The sequence below is a fragment of the Trichechus manatus genome, unplaced genomic scaffold, assembly GCF_000243295.1.
Source record: "Trichechus manatus latirostris isolate Lorelei unplaced genomic scaffold, TriManLat1.0 scaffold00004, whole genome shotgun sequence".
NCBI lineage: Eukaryota > Metazoa > Chordata > Mammalia > Sirenia > Trichechidae > Trichechus > Trichechus manatus.
The window spans coordinates 7,711,996-7,717,358 of NW_004443940.1; the positions used below are offsets into that span (position 1 = coordinate 7,711,996).

The window sequence follows — 5,363 nt, forward strand, 5'->3', positions numbered from 1 at the left end:
TTTTTTTTTTTTTTTTAATAAATAAGAATACCTGAGGTGCTGGAGGGCAGAGAGAAATAAGAAGGGAAAAAGAAGGCCAGTAGTTGAGGGTGGAGAACAAGTAGGGAAAGGATCTAGGCAAGAAGACTCACACCTGGAAGATGTTATTCTTATTCCACTGCAATCCAATCAGTGATTCATTTCCTGCAGATTCTTCTGAGCAAACAGGTCCCTCTTGATCCTTTCTCTGCATCAGCTCTTCACCTCCTTTGTGTGTCCAGTGCTACTCCTAGAGGAGACATACAAACCATTCTCTTGGTCTCACGTGGTCCTGCCTCATATGATTCACCCACAGAAAGGCCCACTGGAGGGAGAAGGCAGTGTCTAATGAAGTCCTTAGCCCAGCCTTCTCTTGGCATGTCATCCCAGGACTCTGTCACTGTCCTGTGAAGTTAGAAATGGAGACAAGCCAGAACCACGGGAGCAAGTGGAGAGTTTGCTTCTATTCTCTATGGTTTTGTTTATTTGTTTGTTTGACATGTCAACTATATTGATGAGAATTCTGCAGTTACTTCAGATCACTTATGTTGGGCAGAAGTCTGTCCCTTTGCCAAAGAGTTCCCCCTACTTGCCAGGAGCAGTGCTCTCATTTGGAGGCAACTCAGGTGCTAGTTTCATCATTTAGAGCAGTTTAAGTGTTTGTTGGGAGAGGAGGCAGAGCCATGGGGAGGAGTCTCTGTTTCTTAGCATTTATCTTCATTGCAGGCCATTGAAAATGTGCTTTGTAAATAATTTTTTGACTCTCCTTGTTTGTTTACTTTGTCTAGTTATAGGAAGTTCCATCTTTATTAGTCAAGTTTTTGATTCCACTTACACTTTAATGAAAGACAACTTCCAGCTGCTGTCCCTACTCCCTTTGTTTCCTTCCCCATATAAAAATATTCGGAAACTGGATAAGAGTTGCCACATTCATGTTCTCACCTATGCTTTTCTCTCATTCTCAGTGTCCTATCCAGACTTCCCTTGAGCCAACAGCTCTCCAAGAAGGTGAGTTATAGCTGCCGGTCATGGTCCGTGGGGGCATATCCCTGTCGTGTGCTTTTCACCAGGCAGATTTTCTTGGCTGAGTTTTGGCATCTGTCCTTGGACAAATGCTGAGTTCTCTGATCAGTCCCCTTGGTCAGTGAATTTGGGGTGATTGCACTGTGGTGTCATTTCCTTTGTTTATGAAGGAAAAAACTAAAGCCATGCAACTGCTCCTTTTCCTTATTCACACCCTAGGGTTGATGGCTAGGCAACATTATTTACAAAAGGACCTTGACCTTCCATGTTGATAAGGTCTTCTTTTCCCAAACCTGTCTTTCAATGCAAAACCTCATCCTTCCCTTTGTGTTATGGATTTAATAATCAGGGAGGTAGTAGCCATTCTCTGCAATAATAATAATAATAATAATAAAGAGCTGTGATAGATTAGTAACGTCTGTCTTGAAAGCAGGATGGGGAAGTGGTAAGTGGTATTCTGTGTGTTTGTCATCCTTGGTCCATGCCCAAATGGATTATGGAATTGCTTTTCCTATTATTCTTAGGGTCAGAGTTCATCCCATTGTCTCTGCCCTTGAGACCTATAATTACCTTTGAAACAAATCTATTTATACCTGGATAATTATATCCTGAGGAGCCCCGATTGTGCAATGGTTACGTGATCAGCTGCTAACCGAAAGGTTGGCAGTTCAAACCTACCCAGCAGCTCCACAGGAGAAAGACCTGGCAATCTGCTTCCATAAAGATTACATCCAAGAAAACCTTATGAGACAGTTGTACTCTATCACTGGGTCTTCATGAGCCAAAAATCGACTTGACATCATCTAACAACAACAAGAATAATTATATCCCATACATTTATGTCACTCAACTTCTTACATTCAATCAACAAATATTTATTGAACCCCAGCTATATGCTGAATACTATCCTAGGACACTTGACAATATAGCAATGAACAATAAAGACAAGACCCCTGCCCTAATAGAGCTTATATCCTAGAGTTGGGAGGCAAATAATAAAAAAAAAAAAAAAATACTTAAGAATATTTCAGATGATAAGGGTTTTGAAGAAATGGAACAAACCAATGTGATAAAAAAAAATGACTGGAAGACGTTTGTCTGTTGTTTGTGTATTTGTGTGTGTGTGTGTTTAAGAACGAGAGATACACTATGGCATGTTTATATGACAATGGGAGAATTGCTGTAAAAAGGAGAAACTGATGATTCTGGAAAAAGAAGGGATAATTATGAGAACAATTATAAGATAATGATAAGATGACCCTTTCTCTTCTACACAGATTTCTTCACCATAGCAAATCAGTTTTTCCCTTTCCAATTGATCCTTTTACAGTCTGTGGTCATCAGCTTCTCCGTTCTTACAGGGTTGTTTTCTGTCATTTATGCCATGCCATCAGTTTCCCAAAAAAATCATGCTTGAGATGTCCTTGTACTAAGCATCTCATATGGTTTGAGTATTTTTCTACTATCTGGTTCAGTTTTGTTTTCTTAAAGTGAGTTTAATGGTCTCAAAACTCTCATCAAGGATTGGCTTCTCTCTCTCACATTTCTTCAAGAAAATCCATTTTCTTGATCCTTTCTTTCAAATAATTCTCTCCATCTATTTTTAACAACAGCAAAGACATTTTTCAGCAAACTATCATGGGCATATAACCAAAATTAAAAAAAAAAAATTGCTGTCAAGTCGATTCTGACTCATAGTGACCCTATAGGACAGAGTAGAACTGCCCCCATAGGGTTTCCAAGTCTGCAAATTTTTACGGAAGCAGACTGCTGCATCTTTTTCCCTTGGAGCAGCTGGTGGGTTCACACCACCAACCTTTTTGGTTAGCAGCCAAGCCCTTTAACCACTGCATCACCAGAGCTCCTTTATGCGCATATAAAAAACAAACCAAACCCGTTGCCATTGAGTCAATTCTGACTCATAGAGACCCTGTAGGATTTCCAAGGGGCGCCTGGTGGATTCGAACTGCTGACCTTTTGGTTGGCAGATGTAGCTCTTAACCACTACACCACCAGGGTTTCCTAATGGGCATATAGTGTTGATATCTCCCCGTAGAAAGTGAGGGAGAGATTCTTAGAACATTGAATCCTAGATTTAAGATCAGCTCCCCATCCCTTCCACAAGTTTCAGAGAAAAGAAGAAGAAAGGACCACTTGGGCAAATATATAATGTTTATCATCAGAAATCTTTGGCCCCAAACCCTCCACGTAAACTCAGCCAAGCCATACATGAGCCATGATGAAGCTTTTTACCCCCTAGCCCAAAACCTAGACTAAAACCAGGCCCAAACTTATTCTTGACCCAAACGTATTCATGGCCCAAGCAGTAGTATTTCTAAGTTCTAGAGTAGAGCCAGCCAAGGCCCACCCCAGATCAGAGAGTCCTTTATTAAGCCAGATTCCCTAGAGGAAGAGGGCCAAGAGCCAGGAGGTCTCAAAAGAAAGAATCTAAAGAACTATCAAAAGGAAAAAGGAACTCTGCAGAAAAGCTTCTAATCCTTCACTGATTCTACCACAGTGGGCCAATTGTTTCCCTGACTTTTCTCCATATGGAAGCTCCTCTTTTCCTCCTCCTCTTCCTCTTCCTCCCCCTCTTCCTTCTTCCAATATGTGTGTGGAAAGGGTTAGCAAGGAGAGTTATTGGTTCTTCCTAGAGTTTTGAGCCTGCTATTAGCATGAACCTGACAGATTGGAATTAATAGAACAATCAAATTTGCAATTATTGAATGTTATTTCTTTAACAACTCCTCCCAAAACGAATCATGATATTTTCTTACTTTTGCATTCTAGATCTGAGATTATGGTCTCCAGATCTAGGTCTGAGACCTACACCTCATCTCAAGGCACTTGTTTGTGGTTCTTCAATGGAGAGACAGCTCAGAAGAATTCTTCAGGAAGCTAGGTACAAAGATGAGCTCATTCAGATACTTTCCATTTTCCTGGGTCAGAATCTTAATTGAAAATGGCTCCCTATACAGTGTTCAAATTCTCATAGCCAGAAACACAACTTCTGGTTGTTTTTTGTTTTCATTTTACCTCATAAAACCCTGAATATGTTCAACAAGGACCAAGTAGAAAATAACAACCCAAGTCTATCTCATTTGTATCAAAGAGATTCTGATATCAGGGTCTAACCAACATTAACTGAAGAGTAGTTTCCTTAGCATTAGAAAACACATCAATCACAATCACTTTCAATACATATTCTCTAAAAACAGAATTTTGAAGTTCAAAAAATTACTTAGAATGTAACATATTTATTTGTTAAATCATGTTTCTTCTTTCAAACTTAACATGAGATAAAACTGTTAGTTATCAGATTTAATCTTCAGCTAAATAAGTATCTCTCTAAGAGGGAGAAAAAGCAAGGGAAATGATAAGCATGGAAGTGGGATAGAGTTTCCCTCCTGATGAGGAGGACGTCAGGAGGATGAGAGGAGAATGCATATGTCGTCAACAAAATAGATAATGTTCTAGTTTGTAGATTGGGGGGGGCGCTCACAGATGTATTATTACCACGCTTTATAATGTATCAATATGTTACATATAGCCTTCTATATGTATCAGATATTACATAAAAGAAGAAAAGCATTCCAGTCTGAGTTATAAACAAAGAATGCATATTTTCCTTGGACAAGGTACCGTTATATAAAAAAACAAAAAATTCAAAAACATTGTTCTGGTTTTCTGCTTTATTCCCAGCAGGATATTTTAAAAGGTTTTCCAGGAGTTCAAGTCACATGTTAATTAATTTCATCAGGTAAAACCCATTGGAGGCTTCCTTTGGTCAATTTAATTCTACTATCAGATGCCAGTTGAATAAAAGTGAGCCACCATATTCTTCACTGTATTAATTTCAAATGTTTCATGCAATATTCTGTATTCTGATGTTCGAAAGGGGTTAGAATAAATTTGATGTCAATTATATTTTTTTCTTTTGTGAACGGTTTATGTTAATTTTTCTACAGCACTTGTGGACTTTTTCTTATTGATTTATAAAAACTATATATGCAAATGTTTTTCTAGTTTTTCATATACTATTTATGTTTTTATGCAAAAAAATTTCTAATTCTTCAGTGATAATATTATCAATTATTTGTTTACTTGTTATTGACATTGCATTGTGATAAGATACCCCACTCCAAGATAATAAGATTATGTTTCATAATTATATTTATATATATTAAATTATATTTCCATATAATACTATCTAAATTTTCATCTAGTGTGTTATGGTTTTATTTTTGGCATATGGCATAGGTCAGCAATCTATGGCCCTCAAGTCAAAATTCAGTCTGTTACCTGTTTTTGTAAATAAAATT

General features: G+C 38.0%; 1 long non-coding RNA gene across 1 annotated transcript in view; it reads left to right on the top strand.

Moving 5' to 3' along the window:
* Positions 1-4,941, top strand: part of LOC111820722 (uncharacterized) — a 16,100-nt gene extending 11,159 nt beyond the window's left edge. The window contains exons 4-5 of the long non-coding RNA XR_002824237.1: positions 984-1,026; positions 3,832-4,941. This is a non-coding gene — a long non-coding RNA (uncharacterized LOC111820722). The remainder of the gene's footprint in view (positions 1-983; positions 1,027-3,831) is intronic.
* The last annotated feature ends 422 nt before the right edge of the window (positions 4,942-5,363 follow it).